General features: G+C 34.0%; 1 protein-coding gene across 1 annotated transcript in view; it reads left to right on the forward strand.

Moving 5' to 3' along the window:
- Positions 1–14730, forward strand: part of SOX5 (SRY-box transcription factor 5) — a 482736-nt gene that overhangs the window by 235047 nt on the left and 232959 nt on the right. The window lies entirely within an intron of this gene.

Raw genomic sequence — 14730 nt, forward strand, 5'->3', positions numbered from 1 at the left:
TAAACATACCCAGTTTTTTGACATATAAAACATGTTACCTATATTTTCTCTTTTTTTCTTTTCCTCTCTGTTTTTCTTACACTTACATGTGTAGGAACAGGAATATCCTAACACAATTGAAAAGCTACAATTCTTTTTATAATGTAGAAAAGGACAATTGCTCTCATACTCTAAAAGGTTTCATGACTGATGTATGAAGGAGTGAAAACTGATAAAGAAAAAATAATATTTGAATAAAATAAAATCTTTCATTTCTATACCCAAGATATCTTGAAGAAATGATTCTCTACATCTTTCCTCCTACCTTTCTGTCTCTGACCTCTTGTCTTTCCATAGTGACCCCTCCCCCCCATTTCTCACCCTACATTTGCCTGACCCCCATCCCATCACTCCTCACTATGTAACTAATGGGTAGAATTTGATTCCTGTCCCCCCACACACACTTGGCTGACATCATAAATTATCCAGATCCAAATGGACAACATTCATTAGCTGTGCACTTTACAAAGAGAGCCTAGCTCAGGAGTGCACCACTCTCCCATTTTTATTAAAAGTTAAAATGTTCTTGCTGTCAGGAAAAGGGAGGGTGAGTTGTCCATGATAGAGGACAGTACTACAGTGCTAATAAATAAAAATAATAACTATTACCATTGGTTGAGTGACCCGGGGAAAAGAGCACTACTGAGTCATTTGTTGTTCCCTTTCACTTGTCAACAGCAGTGGCTTAAAAGCCTTAGCCATTGTTCTGGATCTAATAGCACCTGTTGGGATGATAGGAAGACAGCTGTCAAAAGAGGGGAAAAGAGACTGAGAGGAGACCAGTGATTAGTTCAGTAGTATGGATTTCTGTGTAGCTTCAGTGGAATATTTTATAGGTTAAACCAACAAGGAGTAGCCTCCCCTATCCCAGGCCATTTTCTCTCCTTTTTTTTATCAAGCTTTCTTTTAAGAAGAATATTCTGTGAAGCATATCCAAAACTTATTTGAATGCCAGAGAACCAGAGACCAAGTGTTGTGTGTTTTTCTCCCAGAAAAGAATTTGTAAATCAAAATAAAACCTTAGCAGTGGAAGTGTTTTTGTTTTTTGTTTTTTGTTTTTTGATGAGAGTGCAGATAACTGGCGGTTCTTTGTTATTTTGAGGTCCTGACATTGGAGTACATGTTAATGCCATCTCTTGTCTCTTTGAATTTGTACCCCAGAGTCATTGTATGTTGCAAAGATGTAATGATGCATCATGTCAAATAATGTATTTTTAAGTAACTGATTTAACTAATAGGTAGTGGGAGCAGCTAGGTGGCTCAGTGGATAGAGCACTAGCCTAGGAGATGGGATATCCTGGGTCCAAAGCTAGACAAATCACTTAAACCACACTGCCTAGTCCTTACCATGCTTCTGCCTTAAAACCAATACAGAGTATTGACTCTAAAAAATAAAATAAGGGTTTTTTAAAAAAAAATAACTGATAGGCCATGTTAGTAGTGAATAGTACACACAGAAAGTCATTTTTCAAATACTAATAAAAACATATTCCAATGTGACATTGGAAAGTTGTATTTAAAGAAGAGAAACAAGAGTAGTCTAAAAAAGATAAGCCAAGTGCAGTTAAGAAGAGTACGACAGCTAATTTCTCTCAATTTCTCCATCTTTAAAGATGAAAATGGTGGTTTGGGAAATCACAAACTTGGTTCTGGTACCAAAATTGATACTAATAACACCACAGTCAGTGAAATTTTATTGAGAAGCATAATATTTTAAATAATGATTTTCAATTGCTTTATAGGTTATTTAAAAATAGGGCATGTCGTTGGATAAGTTTTACTGGTTTGGGTATAGCACATTACAAAAATTGATTGCAGATTTTTGAAAAAAAATTGAAAACAAATCAGCAAGTCAAAGATGTAGACTTTTTTCTGTTAATAAGCTCTTATTAACTTTCAAATTGAAATAAATAAGCATTTTGGCAATACCAAAAGTAAAATATTTCCAGGGGTTAATTCACTTTGATATAATTATATAGAAAAATAAGGCTTATGGAAATGTTGATGTTTAAGAATACCAGATGTTTTTTCAGTTTTGTTTATTATTCTTTTTAATATTTCCTGGAAGAACTTGACATTTCCAGTGGCAGACTAATGGTGGTTAGCTAATGGAGATGTTGTAGTGCCTCCTGGCCTTTGGATTAAGAATAAAAAATATTCACTATAAAAAGAAATCAGGGTAGAAATGTCATTATTTTCAACATTAATGCAACTTTTAATCATATATTTTTCAGACTCTCCTTGGCCTTCTTCTTGAGAAAAAAAAAAAGTCATGTCATCAATGAAAATATATGCATACCGATGTATTCGCATATTGTAGTTGATTTCTTCATTAAAAACATTGCCTTGTTCTTAATACTTTTCATTTTTATATAGCATTTACTTTTAAATATATTTCTCCCCCATGCTTTCCCAGAGAACTATTTCTTGTAACAGTAATCTTAAAAGAAAGAAAAAAACGTTTAGCAAAACTACTGAGACAGCTTGGTGTAGTAGATAAAGATCTAGTCTTGAAGCCAAAAGACTTAGTTTCAATTGCTGCTTCTGATACAGAATGGCTATGTAACTTTGGAAAGTCATTTAAATTCTAGGTTAACTTTAAAATATTTTATAAGGCAGAGAAGGAGCGAACTTGCCTTAGTAGAATGAGTTTCCTTATCCAGAAACTCCACAAAACCAATAAAATCACAAGTCCTATCCCTCTGCCTAAAAGCAAAACTACTAAATACATGTATTTAGTTATGTCTGATTCTCCATGACTTCATTAGGGCTTTTTTCAGCAAAGAGACTTGAGTGATTTGATATTTCTTTCTCCAGCTCATTTTATGGATGAGGAAACTGAGGCAGACAGAGTTGCACAACTTGCTCAGGGTCAGACAGTTAATAAGGGTCTGAGGCCAGATTTGAACTTGGAAAAATGAGTCTTCCTGACCACAGACCCTTCACTGAATCCACTGAACTCCCTAGCAATCAGAATTTCTGGCATTCTATCTCTGAAGTTAGCTACCTCATTAACCAAGACTTGTCCAGGCAAGATCTTCTCAAAGGCTAAAGTTGGCCATCATAGATTGGCAGCATTTTTTTCATTGATTTTCCTTTATTGCTATTCCTTCCATTTACATTTATTGCAGTTGTTTTCCTAATGTCATTCTGCATTACTTCATGTCTTCTCAAGCTCCTCTGAATTTTTATACTCTTCACTTATTACAGTATAGTAATATTCCACTACTCTCATATATCACAATTTATTTAGCTATGACCCCCTTCATGGCCATTGTATAAGTACTTTCTTTTTTTTACCTTTACTTTTCATCTTAGACTCAATATTGTATATTGGTTCTCAGGCAGAAGAGTAAGGACTAGACAATGGAGGTTAAGTGACTTGCCCAGGGACACACAGTTAGGAAATGTCTGAGGGCAGGAATTTGTATCTCTGGGTCTGGCTCTCAAACCACTGAACCACCTAGCTACTCCTAGTATACATAATTTATTAAGCAACAATTTTATTTTGCCAATCAGACCTCCTTTTTCTTGTTCTGACTTGAGCATCCATACTCATTCATACTAATCACAGAAGATAATTTTGCCTTGAGACCATTTAAACCTAGGCTGTACATTTAAGCAAAACTCCCATTGGAGGAAATCATTCTTAAAGATTTCTACATTTGCAGAAGCTGAAGTAAGATATTATGGGATGAAAGTGTGCAGGGAATTTTTTGAATGGATGAAGCTGCATATGCACATATGACTTTGTGCTTTTATAAAAAATCAAATAGACCTCATCATGATTGCATACTGCAATAAATAGTCTATTAGTCTAAGCATCACTACTATGTGACCATGACTACTTTTTTGGTCTCCATTTCCTCATTTCTAAAATGGAGTTGGAGTAGATAATATGTGAGGTCTGACTCTGCTCAGATCAATTCACTTCAGTAGACATTTGTCTAAACTTTTTTTTTTAAATTCTAATTCTATGACATGAAAAACCTACTTTAATATCTGGGTTTTTTCTTCTTGGCTCAGTGTTCTTTGAAATGGAGAGTCATCTTTATTATTTCTCAGGGTGTGAACTATTTCTTAAATATATAGCCTCTCACGTGTCAGAAACAATGTAGTTCAATTTCAACTCAAAAGAAGAGTGGAAAGTAGCATGTTACATAGAATCTGTCTACTGGGACTTGGTTTTAAAAAGTGGTTTTATGTGTGTGTGTTTTTAGAGTTACTTTATTTTTGATTGTTGATGGGCTCTTGAGCTGTGAATCGCTGCCACAGCAACTCAAGGGAAAACAGAAAAAACCTGGGATGGTGTGTAAAGCTACTGCACTGGAGCAAATGTGGTTTAATTCTTGGCACTGGAAGCCTGTTGGAGAATTACAGTATGCTGGCATGAGTCTCCTGGTCTCATTGTTCCAGATGAGGGAGTCAGTCTTAAGAGTGTTTGGCACTAAGGGGGAATAAGAGGGAGAGTTATAGGGAATGAACATGCCCTGAAGAGGCAGGATGCTGCAGTAACAATGGCTGGCACAGTTGGAGGGCCATTCACCGGTGGGTATTGCTACAGGCATTGATGCGAAGAAGCATATGTGAGCAAAAGAAGAAGGGGTGAAAAAGGGAAAAGAATGCAATAGAAATGTATCATGAGGGTCCCAGTGACCAGTGAGTAAATAGAGAGTATGAAAAAGGCATGAGTAGTCCAAATGGATTAATATGTCTATTAATTGCATTTGGATTCATGGATATCTCTCATAATTTCTCTAGATGTATATTCTTCTTATACTGTATTTATTGTCATTATGTAATTTTCTCTTAATTCATTATAAATCTCTTCATCTATCTATCCCTTGCATTTTGCTATATGGGAATATTACTACTTTGTCAATAATAATGCAAAATTATTATTTTAAACATCAACATAGATGTGATATTTTTAGCTTTAGCCTTTAGTAAATGCAGGGTTAATATTTGGAGATTAATTGAAAAGATTCTTTTCTCTATTTGACTCACTAAGTCCCTATCGGTCATTCCCAGATCGTGGCAATTGTTTACAATAAAAGTTAATATGTACTTTGAAAGGTTCAGATCAAGGCACCGTATTGAGAGAAACTAGACTGTTGTTTGGAGTTATTAGAGAACATAATTTATATTCCCCAAGTTGCCTACTCCCACAGAGAATTTTATTCCAGTTTTGTTGTTGTTTTGTAATGAATTTCTACATAAATGGAAATACATGTAAAAGTTTATATTTAAGTACATAGAAATTACATTATTTAATGTTAATATTTCTAATCACTTGCCTCTAGCTTTGATACAAAAAAAGTATATGTCTCAAAGCACATACAATAAAACAATACAAATCATTACACAGAGGACAACATCGATAATTTTGTTCACATTTTTTCTCATGGATTAGATACGTTGAGATTAATACTCCAAAACAAACTTCAAAAATTAAATCCCAAGCAAATACTGAAGAGATTATATGTTAATACTTTATTTGATAGTCATTGACAATGTACAAAGAGATTTCCAAATAGATATGATAGTATTTCAATATATATATATATATACACTAGGCTTTTTGTTTTTGTTTCTGTTTGACTACACTTGTAATTTCATCAGTGTGAGGCTCTATGGAAACATCACCACAGATGGAAAGCTACTACTCGTCTATACCTCAATAAACATTTATTCAGTAATTATTATATGCCAGACATTGTGCTAAACTTCAATTTATCTATCCCATTCCCGAAAGAAAAAGGCAGTGCCCGTTCTCAAGGAACTTACAGTCTTACGGAGCAAGAAAAACACAAAAGGAAGCCGAAAAGGGAGAGAGAAAGAAGGTACCTTATAGTTTTAGAAAATTGATTGGAAATCTTTGATCATAGTCACACAGCTATTACATGCCAGAGGGTAGACTTGAAATTAGATCTCTCTGAGTCCAAATGAGTCCTTTGACTACCATGCCATGCTACCTTTCTTGGATGTATCATATACTACAATAACCTTAACTAGAAATTCTTATATCTAGAGCAAAACTTACTCAGGGGATGATATGCAAAAGAAATACTGAGTTGATGGAGGAAATAAGGGACAGGCACAACCTCATGGCATGATACTATCACCTTATTGCTTTCTATTATTAAAAAATTGCTATTGACAAGTAGGTACTAAGGTCAGTTGTTTCCTAACATGGAAGAACCAAGAAATCTTATTACCGAGGGGGAGGGATGACATGGCAGCATTTTCAGCAGATAGATGCTTTTGATGAGGAAGGAAATTGAAAGATGGCTCAAACCAACCACTTTTCTCATGTACCCCACCTCTCCAAAAATCAGCATCAAATATCTTGGTAGAGTTATTAGGGTTCTTAGGGATCACATGGTCCTATTCCTTCATATTATAGAAGATGAAATTGAGTTCTCAAAGGTGGAAAATGACTTGCCCAAGATACATTCTCTTCAGTGAAACTTGGACTGCCTTCAATTGAGAACAAATGGACCCAAGTGTTCATATATCCATAGAGTTGGATTGGTCCCAAGCTATCAGTGACCTTGGTGAACATGTTTAGATGTTTTATATAGTGAAAGACAAAGCAGGGACCCAGAACTAGTGCCATAACCAGGATTAGTACCCTAGTTTTCTTGACTTCCAACTCACCTTTTTTTCATCAAGGTTTGTTTGTTTTAATTTGACCTCTTTTGGGGAATGAATGATATATTCAGAGCAACAATTCCTGAGAACATCAATCAGGACAAAGTCTTTTCAGGTGTGCTCATGAGCCCAGTGTCACACCTTAGACTCTGGATTGAATAACCTGAGAAGGCAAAGATTTGAGTAAAATAAAATATATAGAGTTTGAGAGTGGGGAATGAAGTGGAACAAAGACATTACCAGAAAGTCATGAATCTCCATAGTACAAATTCTACATCTATTCCTTTATTTCCTACCACCTCCCTTTGGAGCCATAAATACAAAGAAGGTATGTAGGGCTAGAAAAAGCATTTTATTTTCCCAAACTGTCTGATTTTGGATTCAGAGATGATCAAAATTGTCCTTTCTTTCCTTCACAATGCAACCTACCACACACTCTCAGCCTCTGGATCATGGAAAGATTTCAGAAACTAAGCAAGATAAAATTTCATGCTAAGGAGAAAATTGCCTTCAGAGAAATATGTGTGTCCCCCCAAAGTCACCACTAACAGTGTAAAGTAGTGTAGAAACTGTTTCCTGAAACTATCTTATCTACTATCTGAAGGATTCTCCTTTCCATTGACTGATTATGTTTGAGTGAGAGGATATTCTCCCAGACTACTGAGGGTTCTGGGATGCCTCTTTTCCCATAAATTAACTAAGGGCACTAGGGAGACTGATTTGCATAAAGGGGAGGATGACCGCAAGACCACCCTCCACAACCCTAGACTTGGCCAGAGCTAGTGTCCCAAAAGCTTCTGACTGAGCACCTCTAATTGCTATGTATTTCAGACAATATGATTTATTTGATATAGACTCAGTTTCTGCCAATGCATATTGCAAATGCTTTGTGTATCTGTAATTTGCTTTTTCCAAAACAATAATAGTAAACATCACCTTTTAGACAGTCCTCTGTTGATGAACACCAATCAGCCATCTATTGATATGTCTCTAAGTGAATTCTGGGAAGCAGGTTCATGAAGATGATAGGGAGAAGGAAGAAGGGAAGAAAGAAGAAAGAAGAGCACTATTTTAAAGGATTTCCAGTCTTGTATAACCTAGTGTTTCTGGTCTGTGAGCTTCATTCACTTCAAAAACTTGGAGTCACCTCTATGACATGATGATTGTTTTAGAACTTTAGTTGTGTGTGTATGTGATATATGCATATGTATATTTATATCTACATAAATATATCTTCACATGTACAGGTAAAACCCTCCCTGAATACTTCTCTTATTGCTGTGCCTCCTACCTCCTCCTATTACTTCTACTTTTCCTTCTGTTCTTCCTCCTCCTTCTTTTGCTCCTTCTTTCTTTCTTCTTTAAAAAAAAAAAAAAAATCTAACATACAGCATTTCAGAACACAGGATGGTTATTAGACCACTATACTCCATTTTACACCATCAGCATTACAACAGGGCTTATAATTTTGTTAAAATTTCATATTATTCATATGCCCACATTAATGAACAGATGCATTGTTACTATTGGGATTTTGCCATTTGGCCTTTCTAGTCTCTAATCATGAATTTCCAACTGAGATCTTTACAGTTTGCAGAAAAATTTTGGTCATTGATACATGACCATCCATTGCATTCATTATTCTCAGCTCATTTCATGCAGCTCTTCATGTATTGGTAGATTTTGATAGAAACATTAGCAGTCAATAATAACTAATTTTATCTTAGTCCTTTGATAGAGGCACATAGTAAATTTTCTAAAAATCTAATACTTCTCAAGTATGACATCCATGAAAATGCAGCATGATCTTTAGTGGAAAGAGCATAGTTATAGTTGAATTATATAGTAGGATTTTTGGTAAATTAGTTTTGAGCAAGTCACATAACTAAACATGAATCTTATTTCCTCATTTGTAAAATGGGAATAATATGGTAATGACATGTTCCCTCAAAAAAATTATGTATTGCAAATTGACTTTGAAACTTTTAAGTTATACTTGTATTGTTACTTCAAATAAATTTTGTTGTATTGTCTAGATCTGTAATGTAATACTTTATCAATTTGGTTTAACACTAAAACTATAAATGAATTTTGGTACATTTTCATTTTTATTATCTGAGGATAGCTCATTCATGAATATTTCCTACAATATTTCCTACAATATCCTACAATACAAATAGTGAATATTTCCTACAACAACTTTGTCTTCCTATTTTTCTTTGAAAAATGTGTTTTACAATTGTATTTATATGTCTTTAAGGTCCTGATAGATTGGTGCCAGGTATTTTATGCAATTTAAATTTGATTTTAAATGGAATATCCTATTCTATCATTTGTGTTATTACTATAAAGAATTGCTGAGTTTTATAGTAGTTTATTTTATCTGTTAATTAATTAACAGGGCTATTAGATGCCTATATCTTTAGGGATTCTCTGGGATTTTCAACATGAGCTATTTTGCCATTCGCAAATAGAGATAATTCTAACTTATCTTTGGTAGTTTCTTTCCCTTGTCACTGATATCTATAGTATTTGTAGAATTATGTGAAATAATAGGAGATAGGTAATGACCTTGATTTACCCCAGTATTTATTGAGAAAACTTTAATATCTCTCTCTAAAGATAGATGCCACACACTTCATCAATATGAGAATGGTCTTTAATGAAAATGATTAATTTCATTTTCTGAAATGAGACCTGCTTTCAATTTCCCCTATCTCAGATTTCTTCTACTCTTCTTACCATCATCATGCATGCAATTCCTACTTAAACTTACCTTTTCTCTTGGATCTAGACTTGGTAGGGATAGAGCAATTCTATTTTCTCTTCTCCTCTATTCTCCCTGTTGAAATAACATGTGGATTTTTTTTTACAAAATATTATTTTTTATTGAAAGGAATCATGGACTTGGGTTCACATAAGATTTGATTGTTATGCCTTGCTTTCTCCTGACACTTTAATATTCCTTTTAGTACTGAAATGCTTTTTGTCCAGTCATTGCACCTCCTTATTCATTCATTTACCTTTAGGCACAATTTCTTTTTTTAACAGAAAGATGAGAGAATTGATTTTATTATATAGTCCTTTCATGCAAATTATGCTAATTTACCTATTGTGTATTTTTTCTTTGAAGTGATTACAGTTTGAACACTTGTTCACTTCTTTCTGGTGTAATTTTTTGTTGCTTATCCAAGAATGTCTCAAATATATCTCTTTTATTAAAGGACGTTATTAGTGATGGATATCATATTTCCAGGATATGGTCTCTTAATATGGAGTCTGAACTCAACTTTTTGAAATATCCTATTCTATTATTTTCTCTGATTCCTTCAATAATGAGTTTATCATACCTTATTCAAATTAGCATTTCTTCATACTTCAAGGACTGTCTCATGAATGCGTTCTTCACATATACATATATGTATGTATGAATGTACATGTATATATATTCAGATTCAGGTTCTGAAGATTAACCCACTAAATGTTATGGAATTTCAAGGGTGAGAGTTTTCCAGGTAGTGATTTCTGGATGCAGTCAGTCAGAACTTTATTATTTGTTTTCTAAGATTCTAGGTAATGTTCTGGTATTTTTTTTTCTGTATAATGATATTGAAGTTCTTAGACTTACCTTATTTTATTAATTTAATAACCTCAAATTACCTCTGCCTTCAGTATTAGTTTTCAGTATACATTTCAGTATAAATTTCAGTATGTTTCAGCTTATAAAAAATTCATATATCCTTTCAAAGTTACCTTTTACTCCTTTTCTACCAATTTTTTTCCTACTTACATAATTTTGAGTTTTAAATTTATCATTCTTTTTATTTAAATATCTATTTCTTTGAAGAGATTTTTTTACTGTGTTCTAAGTTATCTAAAATTTACTGTCTTGGTTATTTCTTGATTTGAACTTTTTGATTTCTGATAGAGTACCCATGCTGATGATTTCTTTCAAGAATTTTTTTCTCTTGAAAAAAAAAACTGAAATGTCTTACTATTGTTCCCTGATATCTGTGGGATCCCCAGAATTCTCTCTTTTATCACTGAAACTTTTTATCTTAGCTTTACTCATAGTATATACTGCATATAATATGTACTCAATACGTTATGGCCTTTTGTGAGTTTTTACTCATTTTTTGTTTTCTGCCTTTATGACTCTTTTGCCTTTTAAACTTTTTCTTATGGTCTGAATAACTTGTTTCTGACTCCTCATTCTTTGGCCCCTTACATTATTAATGTAGGTACTTCTCTTCTTGCACAGATCTGTGAGAGTGAACATCCTTAACCTGAGGAATTGGAGGTCCTGACAAGTCCTTGTGGGAAAAGAACTAATCCTAGATACTTTTTCTGTGCATTTTCCTTTGGTCTTAGCAGCACTATCTCCTCTGGATATCTGTATTGCTCTTCTTCTGTGCCACTCCCCTTACCTCTTACTACACACACCTCTCCTTTCATTCCCATAAGTTGCATCCTTTTTTAAGACTGAGAAGAATTAATGCTTTCAGCCTATTGTAGGATATGAGTGGCTAAGAGAAAATTACTTCTTGGAGGTATAGGTCACTTTAGCTAGACTGAAACATTAGTTTTGAGGTATGTAGACTTGGAGATGAGTTGGAAAATTAAATGTTTCAGTTCTTAGATATTATTCCATAATGCTCTTAGCTTTTGTAGTATTTATGTCTCATCATATGAATTCAGAAAGAATTTATACAAAGCTGATACTGATTTCCTTTGGAGGGCTTGTTAAGAATCATTTGGAAAACAAATTCTACTACCATCTTGCCTCACATTCCACTTTCTAATAAAATATCATGTATTTATAAAATCATCTGGTTCATCTCTTTCATTTTACAAAGAAGCAAACTAAAGTTCACTGAGATTGGGATTTCCACGGAAAATAGAACCCAATCTCAGACAAAGAACTGATTTAAAACCTAACACTCTCTCCATGGCCCCAATCTACCTCTGTGGATTCCTTTTACATGTAGAAGGTGTACTAAAATTTGGTTTATTTTATTCTGAGAAGAATCTTAATGGAGTGGTTAAATCCTATCAATCAATGAGGTGTCTCTTTGATTTTTTGGTTGTTTATTTTATCTCCCTTGTGTGAGGCATTATGGGAGGTAAACAGAACTTGTGTTTTATGGGAGGGAGAAGCCCACATATACATAATTAATGCATTGATATAAGACAATTGAGGACTAATGGATAACAGCTGGAACTGAGGGAATCAGGAAGAGATTCCTTTAAAGGGAGAGGCTTGTACATTTAAAGAAAACTACAGATTTTAAAAGGGCAGGTAGATGGAGCAGTAAATAGAGGGCAGGTCCAGAAGTCAGGCACAGGAGTTCACATTTGGTTTCAGACAATTGCTAGCTGTATGAACCTGGGCAAGTCAGTTAACCCTATTTGCCTCAGTTTCCTTATCTATAAAATGAACTGGAGAAGGAAATGACATGCCAATCTGGTAACTTTGCCAAAGGAAACTCAGAATGGGGTCAGGAATTCACAATTGAAACAACAGAACAACAAAGGAGTCTAAGAGATGGACATGTAAAGGGAGTACAAAAGCTAGGAGAGAGAAGATAAGAGTGTTGATGCAACCACTTAGTTTTAAAGGCCACTCTCAATATATATTAGCTTGATAAAAAGGTAAAAATTGCATAATCCCTGAGCTTCAATTTTTCCACTAATAAATTTGGGATAATAAATTTTAGACTGAGAGGAACTTTAAAGATCATCTAACCCAATTCTCTTGTATTATAGCTAAGGAAACTAAGAGCTAGAATTCAATTTTATTCAGTTCCTATCCATAAAATTCTTTTCAATTCAATTAGCATTTAATGAGTGCCTACTATGGATCTGACACTGTGTTAGGCACTAGGCATGGGAAAGCCATAAAAGAAAGGTTAGTTGATTCCCTAAATCATACTAGTCATAAGTAGCTGAATAGGAATTTGAAAAAAGCTCCTTTTATCCAAAACCTGAACTCTTGTCAGGACCAGGCTCTTATACCTAACAGGATTATTATGAGAACTCAATGACACAATGCAGGGAAAAAAGATTGCAAATGGTTAAGGCTTGATAAATCCTAATGTTGATGAGGGTAACCTTTCTCTAGTCCTAACCATCATTATATATTTCCAACTAACTCATGCCATTTGAAAATAATGTCTTCATCATTGATCCATAGGTTTTGTAAACTATAATTTCTCATATATCATGTCCAAGTATCTTTGAAATGTATCATTTTAAAGGAGCTATTCATTCAAGGCTTTAAAAAACAGCCTACTTGGATAAAGTTGTTTTACAACGAAGTCTTATATCTTTATAATAGTTAATAAAGAGAGACCTGGAGTGTTCTGCAGGTTTCAGAAATCAGGCTACTGTTCCTTTAACTCTGCAATTTAGACAGAAGACTTCTGTTTCTTTATGAGCACACTACAGTGAATATTTTGTCTAGCTGCAGGGGAAAAACTTTGTCATGGACTTTGCAGACAATAGCCTTAAAAGTAAAATGGTCTGCTTTTGGTGCCTGGAGGTTCTGTAGCCTATTGTTAGTTCACAATGGATTTCTATTGCTTCGTTCCTGCTTTGCAAAGGTTTGTTAGCTTTTAATGACTGACAGTTGCTCTATTGCAAATACCACATTGGCAGCACCCTGTATACATGTACCTCGAAATTTTTGAAGAGTGCTAGGAAAAAAGAAAGAAAGAAAGAAAGAAAGAAATGGTGATGTTTGTTTGACCTACCCAGATAGGTTTTAAAAATGACTTCCTTCAAAAAAGTGTTTACTGGGAAAGTACAAACTTTGAGAGTATTTACAAAAAGTATTTAAAGTAAGGTGCTTGAAGATCATGAATTGTAGTCTTGATACAATGAACAATATTTGTATCTAATTCATTATTATGAAATCACCGCTATCATTTTAAAGACTAGGAATTAATGGGTTTTTTGTTTGTTCGTTTGTTTGTTTTTTTGAAGAAAGGAGCGAAATTTGAATGTAACAGTAAAGACTTGAACATATAGGGGGGAAAAGAGCAGTTTTGATTTTTTTTTTTTTATTGTAAAGGTCATTGTGCACATAGAAACAGAAGAATGTACATAAGGGTGTGTATATAGATATGTGCACTCACAGTTTGTTTGCATTTCATACTTTCATACATATGGAGTCTGAAATCCAATAGCATGTCTGACTCTCCACTTTCTCGTTTTCTATGAACCCTTTGAAATTAAAGATAGGAATGTTTATGTAGTACTGTTACTTTTCCATGAAGAAAAAAATCTCAGTGCAGTTTTGTTGAAAACTCCTTACAGACTTTGGGACACTGATTGTTGCTAGCTTTAACTTGGGGGTCCGAAAAAGTAGGAACGTTAACCAAATGAGATAATGAAGATTCCTTAAAATGCATTTTACTGTGGGGAAAATTAACCAGTTTCTAATAATCACATGGTCTCTAGGCCAGACGGTCCCTTTGATAAGTTAACATGTACTCCCTTTATGCTCCTAGTAGGGGGTAAACAAATGCCTGAACAAATACAAATACACATAAACACAAATGTGGAGAATAGCAGTGGATGTCTTAGATCCAGATAATAAGTGTGAGTATTGTTATTTAGATGGAGCATACTGGGACACTTATCTTTTAGTACACTCCATTTTCTAACTGAATGCAGTGCTAATCGTGGTATTGAAAGCCATTGTAATTGTGTACCCATCTAAATGCTGACAAGAATATACAATTACATTGTTTGGAATTGAGTTTAATGTTTTTTCTGAATTTTATTAGCATTTATATTTACTTATACATTACGATTGAACACAAAAGAAGAGGTTACAATGCAAGTGTTTCTGCGATACAAATATCAGACCAATCCACAATCTTGAGGTCTAAAATGTGCATTTCCTCTAAATACTTTTGCCAACATTTTTAAGGGAGTGATGTAAATCTGAAATGAGCAAAATAATAGGTTTCCATTCTAGGAAATACTTTCTCCCTGGATTTTACAATTTTTAAAAGCTTTTTTTTTTTTCAC

This window comes from Gracilinanus agilis, chromosome 5 (genome assembly GCF_016433145.1).
Source record: "Gracilinanus agilis isolate LMUSP501 chromosome 5, AgileGrace, whole genome shotgun sequence".
NCBI classification, from domain to species: Eukaryota; Metazoa; Chordata; class Mammalia; order Didelphimorphia; family Didelphidae; genus Gracilinanus; species Gracilinanus agilis.